This window comes from Gallus gallus, chromosome 1 (assembly GCF_016699485.2).
Source record: "Gallus gallus isolate bGalGal1 chromosome 1, bGalGal1.mat.broiler.GRCg7b, whole genome shotgun sequence".
NCBI lineage: Eukaryota > Metazoa > Chordata > Aves > Galliformes > Phasianidae > Gallus > Gallus gallus.
The window spans coordinates 44,374,313-44,390,403 of NC_052532.1; the positions used below are offsets into that span (position 1 = coordinate 44,374,313).

Consider the following 16,091-nt stretch of genomic DNA (forward strand, 5'->3'; position numbering starts at 1 on the left):
AACTTGGTACCAGTCCACTCTTTCTGTGTGGAAAAAATAAAATTAAATTAAAAAAAAAAAAAAAGCAGTTTAGATCTGTGGCCAGAGTCACAGAAAATTTGTCAATCTTGATTTGGGAATCAAGATTAAGATTTTGTCCTAAAGTGGAATAGAGAAAAAAAGAAGAAGAAAAAAAAGCCTCACACTGGAAAGTTTCATGGGACAGGAAAATGATTTCCTGCTTAGCCCGAGGAGTAAGAGCTGGCAAAAGCCTCACAGCTGCTCTGGAGTGTCTCCCTGGTACTCGGAGCTAAACACATCAGAGGCAAAGGAACGCAGCATGAGTAACGCGATGAATATTCATGTCCTGGATGTGGGTCTTGGAGTCAGCAGAAGTGAGCCACTGCCAGATGTGAGGGTTCAGCCCAGACGAAGGCGACTTTCAAAGAATCTTGTGGAAAATCTGCTGTGTTCCTACTCAGCCGGAGAGTTCAGGTCCCTTTCGCCTGATGACTCAATAAAAGGATTTTTACTTTACATTTTAAAAAGACACAGTTGGGTTTAGTGTGTGTGAGAGCATGTAGAAGTAAATGAAACCAACTGGAGAGCCCAAGTAAATATTTTTCTTCATCTTTTGAGCTGCTACGAGGTACTTCAGACATCCATCTAAGCTGCATTTTTCTGCTGCTACTGACACAGTTAGTGCTGCTGGTAACCACTAAGTTCAATAAAAGCTTTTTTACTCACTTTCATTACAATCCCCTCACTATTTATCATTAACCCGAGAATGCTTTCAGGTGAATCAAGGCAAAATCTCAGTGAGCATGGAAAGAGCCCCAGTGCTGGCCTGGAGCAGCTGTTGCACCGCAGCATGCACACAAAGGCAGCGTTGAGCTGGAGCTGCCCAGCCACCTCCGCCGTGTGGAGCTCTGCCTCCCCTTCCTGCCCTCCGCCCCTTCCAACTGTGTGGGCCCATAAAGTACTGGCTGTCCTGCAGTTCATTGTACATCTGGGCTACATACTATTTACATTACAGTAGTTGCAAACAGCTCCAGTTGGGACAAGGCCTTTCTTTTTTCTTTTTTTTTTTTCTCTCTCTCTCTTTTTTTTTTTTCTCTGAACACTGAATAGATCAGAACAGAAAGTCTTGATTCTATAGAGATTGCAATCGTGAGCCACTAGAGTGACGATGACAAAAAGAGCCTGAGAAAATGGGGGTTAGATACAAATGCCAGCATAAAGCCCAGAAATGAGTGTGCTATTTAGTGCTGCTCTGGGCAATGTGTTAGGTGAGAGCTTGCTGTTTATTATTTGGGAAAGACATGAGGACTCTGTGCTGCTAAAGGCCACTATGCCACTGTTTGTACCTTTGTCATCTGCAACAAAGCATCCTGGGCCTCATGGTCAGCCTTTCTCATTCAGCTCTGTAACAGGAAAGCAAGAGAGAGAGAGAACAAATGAACAAGCACAAACTTGGTTCTGACCTGAGGCCTTCTCTTAATCCTTTCTTAACGTTTAATGCATTTTAGCATGCTAAGCTCATGTTTTCCTATGAAGCTGGAATCAGCGCCAAATGTTGGAACTATCTAATGTGTGGCATCAGGAAATATAGGCAGAACAGAGAGCCACGTTTCACCTAAAAATACTGTCTGTGACATTGCTTGTCTTATTCAGGCACAACGGACAGAAAAACGTTTGAGCTCTGTAATTTGACAGACAATAATCATCTGGCATATTACCTTTGCCATGCTGTTTATCCATGTAGAAATAACTAGAAGAGCCAAAACAGAGCTAAGTTGTCTTGGGAAAAAGAAATGAAATAATTTGGTTTTATAATCTGCCTGTATAATCCTTTCAGTCATGAATAAACATTCCAAAATGCACAATTGTGACTGAAATTTAAGGCATAGATGAAGTGCTGTTATCCCAATGAAGACCGTGGTTTTCTCAATATTATATTCTACCTTCCACTGGTGACAATGCAGATTACTTATTAAGGACATGTGGAGAAAGTGACAAAGAGTGACTTGAAATCACAGTGTAAGCCTGATGAAATATAAGTAGCAATGGAAAGGGAAGCACGCATAGGAACTGCAATAGAGGATGAGGTAGACCACCATGATGATCAAGTGGATGAAGCTTTACGTAAGCTGTCCATCTAAAGATCAGGGTCTGCCTGGAATTTTTCATCAGTCATCAGGGAAAGAAGACAGCAAGACAGCAAGACAGGTGATAATTCTGAGCTTGCTGGGAGCAATGGAGGATAGGAATTCTACTAGGGAAAGACTAATCAAGGACAAAAAATGATAGGCACCTTAGGTGAAAATCACTGTGAAATTGTAAAAATTCAGGATCTTCACAAAGGAAAAGACTGGAATAGCAAAAATAGCAGAGAAATTGAAGAGGGAGACTTCAGTACATTCGAAGATTGAAAGATAAAATCCCAAAGTTTACAAGAGAGAACTGAAAAAAAAAAACAAAAAAACAAAAAACAAACCAAAGCAACCAACAAAACAAGTAAAGACTGCCAGCAATTTCTTGAATGATTGTAAGGACTCAAGTACAAGCTGTCTCGATAAGGAAAGAGAATTAAAAGTGTAGAAGGAGCCCTACCGGCTAAAGCATATGTTATTCAATATTCTCAGACCTAATAGTGACACAGTAAGAAAGTAGAAATGAGATAAAGTAATAAGGATAATTAGTATAAAATAAGTATAATAAGGATAATAAGTATAAAAGAGCACAAACTTAGGGACAAGAGAAGAAAGGGCATTGCACTGAATGAGAAGTGAGTCACAGTCATACTCAGTAATAAAATCAGTAGTAAGTAGAAGAAAAGGTGACAGATGAATTAAGAAAGCTGAAATGTTTAATTCCTCTTTTGTTCCCTTCTTCAATAAGAAGGTCAGTGGCAATCATGCAGATATCATATTTAACGTCAGTGATGAGGGAATGGTATCTCAGGCTAGAACAGAGAAAGATAAGTGTAGAGAACAGATCAGGCTAGACAGTATTTACATAAACCAGATTGCTTTAGATCAACAAATTCTGATGAAATTTGCCCTGAGGGACTTAGACAACTGGCTGAAACAGTCCCCAGGGATATCATTTGTTATCTTAGACAATCTTAGGAGAGCAGGTATGGATCCAGAAGACTGAAAAAGGCAAACTTTGACCAGCTGAAGCTGGAAAATGAAAATAAATGTGACACTAGTGACCCAAATCAAACACTGGAAGTGTTTCTCTAACATTTTGGCAGGTTCACTGTCACTTAAAGTCTAATTTAAGCTTAGAAGCCTCTTTTTTACAAGAACTGCTCCAACTCAGAGAGAAATTATGGGGAAATCTGTGCAACTGGATATGTAGACTAGAGTTTTTTACTTGGGCAACTCAAATATTTAGGGTGTTGCAAAAGAGGGGAAAAATCAGGGCAGTAAGTCAATGTAATGAGCTAATCATCCTATTTCCATGGCAACAGCAGTGTTGCAGTACTAGTCATAAAGTACAAGGTACATTCTAAGATATTTATCATTGTTTAATGCAAAGATAACAGTGTACTGAAGAGTGATTCATCTGAAATGGCAGTGCAGTGATGAGGATGTGTGGGCAGAAACATACTTAATACTGGGAAGTATCTTCCTCTGTTAGAGCCCCCTCTTCATCTTGCAGAGTCAGTGACTGCACTCTTTCCAGACAAACCATGGTAACAGCTTCAGTGTCAGCAGACTTGGACTATCCTTCTGAAGGAGATAGTAGATAACCTGTAAATGATGCTTACAGTTTTGAAGATCAAGGTGTTTTTTCACGGCTGCTTGGCATTTATGAAATTCCATGAGAAAAATGAAAAAGTCCTTAGAAACAATCTCTATTTCAGTTTCTTTGAAATGTTCTTTTTTTTTTAATTTCTTTTTTTTTTTTTTAATAAATTCAACACAAAGATTAACACCATGCCACTTCCAGATTTTTTACTCAGAAGCACTCACACTTTGATGGCCTATCTCTTCAGAAATAGCTAGCTATCAGTAGAAAATCAGAACACTGAAACCCTAGGAAATTACTTATATATCCCAGAAAACAAATAGAAGTGATTTGGGTTTTCGGATGTAATATGTAGCGCTTTTCAAAAAGTCAGCCAAAACAAAAGGATTTCTCACTATGCAGCAACTCTGTTGTTCAGTTGAAATGGAAAGTCATGTAGATTTCTAAGTTCCCTAGAGCTCATCTCAGGAGCTAGCAGGGTGGAAGAAAATACTGAATAGAACTGAGCTGTTTTATCATCCGCTTTATGATTAAAATGACATTAGCACACAAAAAAAGGGCAAACTCCAGGTAGGACTATACTATAAAAGACTGCTTTTGAATATAAGAAAAATATTTTACAATAGATCAGATTTCATTTAAGATAACTATCTCAAACAATTTTCAGCCAACTAGAAGAATGAAATGCTAAAAAAAAAAAAAAAAAAAAACAAACCCAAAGCAAAACAAAACAAAACAAAAAAGAAAAAACAAGGAGGGGAAGATGATGCAAAGTCTATTACAAGAAGATGATTCTGTTTATCAGATGTGATTATCTCTGGCTGTACTAAAATATTGTTATATTTGAAAGGAAAAAAATACAAAACATTCAGAATTAAGATCCATATTTTGCTGAAACCATGTGAAGGCATTATCAAATAACTCTCCAAATGGATATTGTTTTCATCAAAGAAAGCTCTTATGCCCAAGTGTATTGGCCTTACAACCACATTGTTTTTAAACCCATTATCTAGTCTATAGAGAGCTTTGCATGGTGAATGTATATCTGCTTATCAGCAAAACTTTTGCTTGTTTTCTTCAGTAGGCCTATTTTCTTTATCTCTAATACATGTGACTAATATTCAGATCCTCTTTTTTTTTCAAGTAGTTTACCAACCTGTCAGACATTTACATGCCACTTGTTGATCCACCAGGGTGTTAAGATTTTTTTTCCTCTCACCCAAGACAATGCAATCTTCAAGAATGTATAGGGGCTGACAGAGCTGCTCATGTATATATGTGAAGACACTAAGGTATCGCAAAGATGCTTTTGGTTTGGGGTTTTTATCTGTGTATACCAGAGCCATTTTAACCAGTGTTTGGTTAAACTCTAATTCGAGCCAGTTGTCTGGCTATACTATGTACAGCTGAAGACATCTATTTAATGCTCAGTGGAAGCCTGCTATCCAAAAATGCAGTACAATTGAGAGGACAGGTGATGGAACAAAAAGGATTGCTCGCTGCAGATTCTCCCAAAAATTGTTAATCTTTATGTGATTCTCATGTAATCTCCTGTGCCAAAACCTTACATCTAGCAACACTTTTCTCTTTCTCAGGCCTTTGTTCTCATTTTGTGTTGTATCAAATATGTCATCTTCTTCACGCTCTTCCACACTTATGTTTTTCTCTACTGCTAGCTGCACTAACACAGTAGATTTGCACCTGGAGATTTGCAGTGTCAAGCATATTTTACATCATCATTTAATACCCTGGAAATCATATGAAAATGTCAATTTGTCATTGCACACACTGCCTAATTCAGCCGGTCAGGCATATGAAAATTTTTTATTTCTTTTCATTTTTACATGTATCTCATCTGAACTCACTCCTCTTGCCCAGATTTTTCAGTAGGAGTGGAAGCAGAACACCTGTACATGCAGCGGACCAACATTCCTCATTTTCTCTTGCTCAATTTGTCCTCATTTTATGGAACCAGACTTGGGCTTAAAATAAGATTTAAAAAAAACAGATATGATTTAGACAAATTTATTTGAAATTAGCATTGTGAAAAGCATGAATTATATTTTTCTTTACTATTCATATAATTTGGGAATAATAATGTTAAAATGGTGTAGAAATATCCTAAATTTCACTTAATCCTAAACCACACATTTGTGGTTCAAAAAGCAAGGTTTGTCGTGCACGTCAAACAAACCTCAGGGCTAATACCCAAGGGCTGTTCATAAAGTTTCCTTCCACCCTGCCACAATGTGCCAAGAAAATGATTGGGAAATGTCACTACTGGGGCAACACGGGTTGTAAAGAAAGCTTAAATTACTGAAATGTGTCTAACTTCCTAACTAGTGTAACATCATAGAGTTTTTAGGTAACGCTACAAGTACAAATGATCCAAACATCTTGGTTCTAAGACTTTTAAAAACCTGCATTACTCAGAGGGAGAGCATAATCTCCCCAGGATTTCCAAAAAAGGCTGCATTAATGGGAAAGAGCCATAGCAGCGAGAGCAGCTTTATGGTAGCTACAGTTGGTCAGGAAATCATGAATCACATCTTCCCTTCACAATTTTTTTTTTTTTAAACTATAGAGCTTCAGAGGTTTGTCAAAAATTTAAAAGCAAGGTTTATGGGGTGACTCAAACTATATTCAGAAAGGAGCAGGATTTTTACAGAAAGCATTTCTTGACTTCGAATTTTGAATATTTGTGCAGCAATATTATTGATTTGCAGAAGCCAGTTTTCCTATTTCTTTTTACACACATAACTATTTTATAAAATGTTTTTAAATTTCCAGATAAAGTATTTTCTATAAATAATGGAAATCCAGTGAATATAGATTTGAAAGCTCCTGTTTATTGCTTTGACAGTACCACACTGTTTAAATAGCCTGTTTGTATCATTCTGGATTTCCTGGCTTCTGCCTGAAGCTGACACTCTTCTGAGGATGGCCTGAGTGCTGAGAGCCAGAGCTGTTTGCTTAGTAGTGTAATACTCAGTACACCACTTGTGTGTACAGTTGTGACGCTGCCCTGGGCTTTCCTCTTGCGCTGACATTCAGATTCTGCTGTTAACTGTCCCTGCCAGTAGGACACAAGGACTAACCTGATTCTATGTGGGTGTAGAGACCAGTGGCAATAGCCCACTACACCAGTTGTGCATCTCCGCTTTACCCTCTGGCAGTTTCTTGCTGCTCATCTGGGATTTCAAAATGATCATACAAAGGAATGGAAAAGTCTTTCTCCTTAAGAAAGTTGTAAATCTTATCACTTTTCAAGAAAACTTTTCCAATCGTAGCTTCTCAGCAGGCAGCACTTTGTACTCAAGTCATGTTTTAAATACACTGTTCAAATCCAATAAACCTATCGGTGTATACTTCACCTTTCCTTTCAGGTACCACATTTTGTTTCATAAAATACTACTCCATAGCAGAGAACTGATAAAATATTTTATCTGACTGAGGTAATTTTCCAAAGTATCTTTTCTCAGCATTAAAACCTTGTTCTGATAAAGACAATTGCTCAGATTTTGTGCTTCCAGGCTACTCTTATGAACTTCCTTTCACTCATCTGATGCATGTACTGAAATATCTAATGTAATCCAAAGGGGAAAACTCCATTATGGGAGAATGTCTATAACTGTAGAATGAGATAGCTTCCTTCCAGCAGTTTACTATGACTCACGAAGGAAAGGCCCAATGTATACATGTTGATTTTGGAGATATCAGAGGCACCTTTTGCACACTCAAGGGTCTACTGCATATTCATAAAGAATAAGCACAAAGAATGAGTTGCAAAACAAAAGTAAAATTCCTATTTGTATCAGTAAATCTGCTGACTGTCCTTCCCTCAACCATGGGGGACATGAACAAAGTGAGGAAAAATTTTGTCTGCCATATATGTGGCAATTCCATATTCTTAGAAGAACTCTCATTTCAAGCATTTTGTCATAATGACATTATCCATTTACATATGATATTACTTCAGAACACTCTGTAATGGCAGAGATTTGACAGAAATGCAGGTATCCGTGACATCCAAGAGTTGCATTCTGGAATGGCTTTAACAAGACAGGGAACCATGAGGCTTTTTAGAATGCTTCTAGAGAAGAGGGAAAATATAACACTGAGTTAATCCTTTATCTTCTCTGGCAATACATCCTGCATCTCCAAATGGTTCGCATGCTATTCAGTGCTGGTCTCCTGTTCCTGAGCATCAATTCTACAACTCCACATTGTCCACAGATTGTAGACATTTGTTGGAGAAATCCTTGCTGTTTCCCAGAGTCACTGAACCCTTCTTATTCTGAGTACTTTTATGTGCTCTTTTGGGGGATTCTTCACTGGGTGGAAGTAGGGAAAGTAGCAATAATGGCGATATCTTTGAGGCTGAGAGGAAAGAATGGGATTTGTGTACAGCAGCGTAAGTTCTGTAGGGATGCTCTGTTAAGTGGGTTATAAGAGATAAGATACACATATGACTAAGTGGTCTCTACTAGAACATGACTGCCTCCAAAAAATCTTGGTTAAAAGCAGACTGCAAGATCTCCTGCCTCCACACATGCCTCAGCCACTGCATTGTTTCTCTAAAGAGCGTCCTTCAACAACGCTCCTTTACAGTATTTCTAGAACAGACCAAGGGAAACATTGTGGGCCTGTCCATCTATCACCCATACAGATGTGTCACTGCATATGCAGTTTCCAATGGTCTGGCAGTCAGTTTGGGCTGTATGTGCACAGAGGGAGTTAGTTGCCCAATTTGGTAGGTGAGCACTACTCACTTCACGACTTGGAATCAGCCTTCGGAGGCACCTCTACCTCTGGGCAGATCTCTGATGGCAATATAGGATAGCAGGATGTCTAATTTGGGCTGGTACAATCAACTTGGTCTGTCACTTCTTCAGCAACCCAGTAATGAAATGAGACATCCCAAGGAGCAAGGGAAAATCTTGCCTAAAATCTATAAAGCAGTAGCACAGCATTTAAATTCTCTTTGTAACCTGTCACTCATCGAGTTGTCTAATTTTCTGGGAAGAGGCACCAGTGCTTTCCAGTGAATTCACACATTTTTTTTTAGTGGTAAAAATTACTCTATCTGAGAGAGAATGAGAAAAAATCAACCCCACGGGCATCTATACTGCATTAGTTAGGAAGTTCTCCTTGAAGGGAGAAGATTCACCTTCAGATACTGCACGTGACTCTTCAGAGCCTGTTCTCAATCATATTTAGTACTTAAAATGAAGGATCAGTCCTTCACGTAGCCCTATTCAATGTATCTGGGTAATATGTCACTGTTCAGAATCTGCTTAGACTCAAGCTGTTATTCTTAGATTACACCAGACAGTACATAAAAAGTTACTAAGTAATGTCATTTGTCTGGCATACCCACACAAGACATGCTATTACATACAGCTATTGATGGCTGAAAACAAAATTATTGTCAATATTCAAAATCCAGATAATAATGAGATGTGATGATCTATTTCATAAAGGAAAATGAAGCTCAGGCTTGTTTACAGACAGACAAGCTAAGACACAAGCTAACCACTGGGCAATATAATTTTAGCTCATCACATGCAGTAGAATCCAAACACACTATTTTACGTGACCATATCCAAATTTAAACAGAGCAGTTTATATAAGTTCAGTTTCTTCTCTTTTAGCCAGTTAAATGAATAAGTCAAGGTTTTCAGCATAAAGCTACATGGTACATTTCTGCTAAACATCTTAATAGCTGTTATGAACTTAGGCTTTTTTAATCAAGTTATTTACTTTCCTGTATGACTTTGTGGTTCTTTTATGAATCTGCTTAAATATGTGACTGTCTGTAAAGCCGGTGTAAGCATGATAGCAAAGCGGAACCAAAACTGACAATGAGGATGCTTGAGAACTATTATGTGTAGTTGGTTTTGTTGCTTTGTTTTAAAAGCAATATGATTTAAGTTCTTTTTCTTTCCATCCTGTTTGCTGAGTCTTGAGTCTACATAAGAGTGATATTTTGATGCTTTCTTCTGAGCAAAAATGATACGTTAAAGGATAAGGGCAGAAGTGAAAAAGAAGAATTATAGCAGTAGGAAGAATGAGGGTCTAAGGTGAACAAAAAGAACTTGATAGATGCTTCCAGCCGACCAGCCATTCTCACAGAAAGACCTTTTCAGGCCAAAGACCTTGATGACAGAAGGCAGCCCGGGACCACTATGCAGACGCAGACTGGAGCATGAAATATAAAAATCATAATTACTTTATGTTCCTTGAGCAGAGGAGAGAGACTGAATTTAAAGCAAAACTGAATGTTCCCAGAGATTGGCTCTGGGAACGCAAAGTATTGCAGACATTTTTCCTTACTGGTAAGTCATGGAGATGACATCCTACTCCCTCACCAGGAGGCAGAATGCTCTCACCCCCCAGGATGAAGCTCTATGAAAGGTTCTTGAGATGAGACAAAAGCAGCAAACTTGAGCTATCTCATGCTTTGCTGCTACTCTTGGAGAACAATTTATTCTCTACAGTTCCTGCGTGCTCTCTTGTGTGGCCCTACTTCTTACTTCAGCATCTGCCTCAGAGGCCAGGAGGTCATCTACTCTTTCCTATTTCTTTCCTTTCAGTGGTCTCTTTATCCTCTGAAGATGGCCCCTTTTCACATCAACGCAGTCTGAAAATTGCAAGAAATTTAATTTCAATCTGTCACACAATGGCAGGTGCGTCCCTTTCTACTCTGCTGGTGGATGAGGAATAGCAGCTGCCCCACCAGAACAATAAAACTGCTTTCCAGCCTCTGCGACTGGCTGTCATTGAACAGTTGTGCATAAAAATAACCCATGGAGATCCCAGGAGTGGCATTTCTCATCTCTTATCAGGTCTGCTGCATACATCAGAACTTGATGGGACACCTAGAAGGATGATAAAAGCAGCTATCAATCTGTCTAAGTAGAAATAATAAAAGCAATAGTGACAATATCAATAGATTTATAGAAATTGGTGGCTATATTACTATTTTAATTATTCATTTCTAAAATCTTTTCTTCTTTTCCTTATGTCTCGGGCAGCCAACACAGCAGGTCTGTATTTCTATATTAACCTGACAGATTAATATGCTTTTGTATGCCTGAATCAAGATCAAATTATCTATATAGTACTTCAAAACAACCTCCTGCACCCTTTCAAACACGCACACCATTGCATACAATTATACACAACAATATCTTGCCCCTCTCATTCTGAGTATTTGCAGAGAGGTAGTATACATTATCCTGCTGAAATTATTTTGGGATTTATTAACACTGGAATAGATTGGTGATTTGCCTGGTTCCATATCCTTTCTCAGGCAATGCTTTATGGCAGATGTTCCAGAGGAAAACATTGAATTCCCTGTGGTGTACTTGACAATTGTGTAATACTACTGCTCTAGGGGAAATTTAAAACTTTCCCCAGCTGGTAATCAACTCATATATTGAAGTATGAGGACAGATAATTGTTATCCTACCCAGAGTGACTGCAAATGATATTTTTATTTCTGAGCCTTCCTCTCTGAATCCTAATGATTACTTTCCTTCGGTATAATATCCTGTGACTCTGAGTTCCCAGGGCTAATGCCGTGTTGCACTTGGTTTTGTTCTTGTGGATCTAAATAAAAATGTTTCAGCTTTACCAATTTTCTCTTGTTTATCTTTCTCTTTTTAGTCAGAGGTACTGCAGAGTGGAGATTCTAGCTGTCCTCATCAGTCTCAAGTATGAATAACGGTAAATGCCTCTACAGAATCCACTTTTACTTCTCCAGCATTCAAAAGACAACGTTCTCTAGTAAAAAAAAAAAAAAAAAAATAGTTTTATTCGAATGATACATAATTCCATCTTTCCCTTTAAAAACACTAATAGATCTGATATGTCCAAGCCATCTCCTTGAAATGTAAAGGAAAAGACCATTTGAGAACACAGTAATAATTAGAACTAAAGATGATGACCGTTTGTCTTTTGTAAATTTTGTAAAATTGACTGGGGCACTGCAGAAGTTTGTCTTAAGCATATGCTTTAGCACTGCTGACTGACACTGTTGTATGTCAAATAATTCCCCTCAGCGGAACAGTGTTAGCTGTGTGTTTCATTGCAGTATTTTTAGAATTGGTCATATAGATGCATTACTGCCAAGTACACAGGGAAATATGTGCTCAGTGAAGCACATCCCTCTCACTGAAACCCGCTGGCAGTTGAAGGATCAGCCTCTCTTCTTTGCTGTGGTGCTCAGGGACTCAACAGAGGCTTTCCTTCCACATCTGTGTGAGACTGAGTGACTACAGTATCTTACACATTGAGGAGATGTTGGGACCACTTCCAATGAGCTTTTCCATGTCATAAATATAAAAATGCTGGTCTCAGATTTCCATGTGTTGAAATCTGTTGACTGGAAGAGGTATCATTTGAATGGATACTCCTGTGGAAAGAGTCATCCCCTGTGAAAAGAAAACTTGTTAAGGCTTGCTTATCCAAACATTTTCCTTTTGTTTAGAAGAAAAAAATAATAATAATAACCAAGCTTTAGCTCTTTTTTTTTTTCTTATATGTGTTTGATGGGAAACCAGAAGGCACAAATTCTCCCTTTCAAAAGGAGAGGAAAAAAGTAAGGTCAGCTCTGTAGATGTTCTTGATGTATTAGGCAAGGAAGTACGCATGAAGCTTTAAAGGTAGGAGGCATAATGAAGCACCAGAGGGAATAGAAGTCAGTGGGGTGCACGGATGCTTCCTTTCAGAATGATACCAAGGGGGTTAATGTCTGGCCTGGTGATATAATCCTGGCATCTGTTACAGAAAACACAATGAGCATTGTTGTCGTTGAGAGAATGGCTCTGTTTTTCCTGGCATGAGTTGCTGTTTGGAAGCTGTTTTAAAATAGAAAAAGAAAAAAAATCTCACTCTGAAAACTTAAAAATAAAAGGCTTATGCCAGAATTGTGTTCTCTGCTGTATTTCTAGGAAGTGTTGCTGGTTCATTGTTCTGACACCATTATTTACATACCTTAAATACAATTGCTGCTGAAATGCACAGCAAACTGTACAGACTTTGACGCAGACACCAACTGCTGTATCAAATGTGCATAGGCTCAGGACTACAGTCATTGTAGAGTCTCCCTGGAGGCTGGCTGCAGGCACACAGCACTGGTCATGTTGGGATTTCTGCTTTGCCAGAGGAGAGCCTGCTATCCCCAGTGCAAGGTTCAGAGCACCCAAATTAGAAGCCTCTTCAAATTGTCCCTAGAAAAGCTTCTTTTTTTCCCCACTGGAGTTTAGCCCTTAGCTAAAGTTAGTCTTTCTGGAATGCCCTTCCTCGACATGCCAAGAATTCACATGTGAAATGAGATTACACCCTGCTCCATTAACTCATTGCCATCTTCTCCAAAGACGAAAAGATTTTGTTTATTCCTTCTAGTCCATATAAATTAACCATATATGAAACATATCCTTCTGCTGTGATGTAATATCTCAGCTTACACTGAACTAGATGCTTCACACACTGTTTTTTGCTGCCAGAGGCAGTAGAAGTAGGCAGCAGGCTTTTCTTTTTCCCAGCTAATCTCTCTGTCCATGCTCTGTTGCTGCCTGCTATTTGTTGACTATCCACTAAATAAACACAAGCAGGGAGGAAAGGTGAAAACAAACAGCTCTTAAGCTTCAGTTTTGATGTCTCTGATTCTCTTGTTAAGTAACTTTAGAAATAATGAAGAGAATAATCTCCATAGGTGCAGAACAGAGGAGATAACATATGCTACTCTCAGGCTGCATTGCTTGCCTCAGAGCAATGCAAAGGATCATGCTGACAGGGACTGCAGCTTGTAATGAAAACGTTGTTTTCTTTCTTATACCAGACAATGCCCCCAGTCTGAGCCAGCTACAGAAAACCCAGGCTGCTCGCAAGATGCAGCGAGCTGAACTCTGTGTGTCTGGTCAATAACCCAGCACATACCAGCCAGTGCATCCCACGCTCGTTTTACTTCCCGAGAGGTAACAAAGGAATAAAGTCACTATGTGAGATTAGTATCAGATTCTGGGGGCCAGATTGGCTCTGCTGTATCACCTTGGTGCCAGAGCGTGTTAGGTGTTGATGCAGCAAAGAGCCGCTGCATGACTCCATTTTCACCAGCTGTAGCCAAGATATCCCCACATGGCTGCTAAATCTGTGCCTGATTTGATAGCTCAGTCTGATTCAGGCATCTCAGAAAGCTAAGGACCTTTCCATTGCTTGTCAAAACTGCCACCAAACAGCTAATCTAAGTTCCAAGTTGTCTCATTCAGAATCAATATAATGAGCCAGTTGGTTTAGTCGGGATCAGTCCACTGATACCTTTGCAATCGGATTCTGGTAGAGTTAGAAGTAAAATGTCAATTAAACAAATTATAAGAGAAAACAAACCAAAAAAAAATACATTGAGAAATCCCATTTGAAAAAGACAGTGTTATATTTCCTTCAATGATTGATTATATTGTAGTTAACAAATTTCATTAAGTTGCAACTCATTAGACAGCACATATAAGTAACATTATAGCAAAAAGCCTAGTTCAGATTGGTCCACTTATACAGAAATAACTTTTTTAAGCCAGGAAGCTCTGAGTTATGATTAAATTTATGAGAAAGTTCAAATGCCATCTGTTTCATCCATTTTTCAATATATAGTATGCATAAATAACCTAAGTAACCTCAAGCCTCCATGTTTTCACCAGCATCAAAGGAATGCCACTGAAGGCACACTTCAGTCCTTTGGCTGAATGGTGGATGAATATCTAAATGTGCTTTGAACTGGATTCATGTCCAGATTTCCATCTCTGGGTATCCTAATTTGCCTTTGGAAATCTGGAGACTATTTCCTCCTACTCTATGCATCCTGCAATCTACTGTCAGAAAAGCCAATTCTCATTTCTAACACCAGCAGAGAACTGTCACAAAACCTTAAATTACAGGATTAATTAGCTTCACGGCACTGGATAGGGGATCACAGAGCCTTTGCTGGCAAGCTGTGTAACATCACAAGTACAACACAGAAATAAGCTGGCATTAGAAATGCAAAGGACTAAATTATGTTATCAACTATGGAAAGAAGATCTACCAGCCAAGAAGCAGTCACAGTAGATAGTTCTGTCTACGCATTACCCTGCATGAGTCATGAGTAGCTGGTAAAAGCCTCTCACCCTATGTTACCTATGTCCAACACATCTCTTTCTCACAGGGGACAACTTGCAAAAGACCATTGGGATAAATGTATTCCCACATGACCACTATGTGGGAATATTTCAGGCTACTCCTGAGCAAAGTCAGGAAGCAGATTGGAGCTGCTCCTTGCTGCTGGCAGCACATCCCCAAAGCCACTAAAGTAAGATGCAGTTCTCCAGGATGGTAATCCCCACTGAAGAGCTACAGACAGAGCATTTACTGTATTCTTTACAAAAACATTAAGGAATTGACAGTCAGCATACTCTGAGTGATCAGCAAAGCAATTTTGATAGCAAAGTGTCAGAAATTATTATTTGCCCAAGGACAACATTCAAAAATCTTTTTTTCCAAAAGTATATTCTAATAAAGCAGGACAGACAAAATTAATACCAGCAACTGGGGAACTACTATGGTAGTTCTGTTTTTTTTCTAAATGAGGTATTAGCTACCTCCAAAAATGCTCAGCCTAGTAGTGTACTACAGGATACTGAACAATAAATTAATGAAGCACTATTTCATAATAAATTTATTGTAGATATTTATTTATCATTACACAGATTCAAACAGCAATACCTTTTATTTAAACCAATATATTTTTAGTAATCAAGTTAAAAACTCAGCTGAGACAGTGGAGGTTTAGGTTAGATATTAGGAGGAAGTTTTTCACACACAGGGTGGTGATACACTGGAACAGATTGCCCAAGGAGGTTGTGGATGCCCCATCCCTGGAGGCATTCATGGTCAGGCTGGATGTGGCTCTGGGCAGCCTGGTCTAGTGGTTGGTGACCCTATACATAGCAGGGGGGCTGAAACTAGATGATCATTGTGGTCCTTTTCAACCCAGGCCATTCTGTGATTCTATGATTCTACAGAAATGGCCTTTTTTTTTAACCTGTGAAAATCATTAAAGTTATAATGGCCATTTTCTGCTAAACAAAATAGGTACAAAGCTGTTCACCCCATTTGCACGTACTTTTAAATAAGACATTCATCTTTTCACTTTGTATAAATTTCAGTAATACTTTTAAGAACACCTAGAGACTCTACCTATCCACCATGCACAAAGTTGGCTGTAAGGTAGGACTGGCAAAGGTTCCCAGATTGCCCAATGGTTTCTTAAAGGTGATTCTTGCAAGGCTCTTGGGGAAAGGAAAGTTTACTGGTAC

General features: G+C 38.8%; 1 long non-coding RNA gene across 3 annotated transcripts in view; it reads right to left on the bottom strand.

The window, feature by feature from the left end:
• Nucleotides 1-7,263: 7,263 nt before the first annotated feature.
• The window catches only part of LOC121109066, a 45,687-nt gene continuing 36,859 nt past the window's right edge, over nt 7,264-16,091 (bottom strand). For all 3 annotated transcript variants that reach the window (XR_006933778.1, XR_006933777.1, XR_006933776.1), the window contains exons 3-5: nt 12,032-12,176; nt 11,378-11,526; nt 7,264-10,619 (exon numbers count right to left, since the gene is read on the bottom strand). This is a non-coding gene — a long non-coding RNA (uncharacterized LOC121109066). The remainder of the gene's footprint in view (nt 10,620-11,377; nt 11,527-12,031; nt 12,177-16,091) is intronic.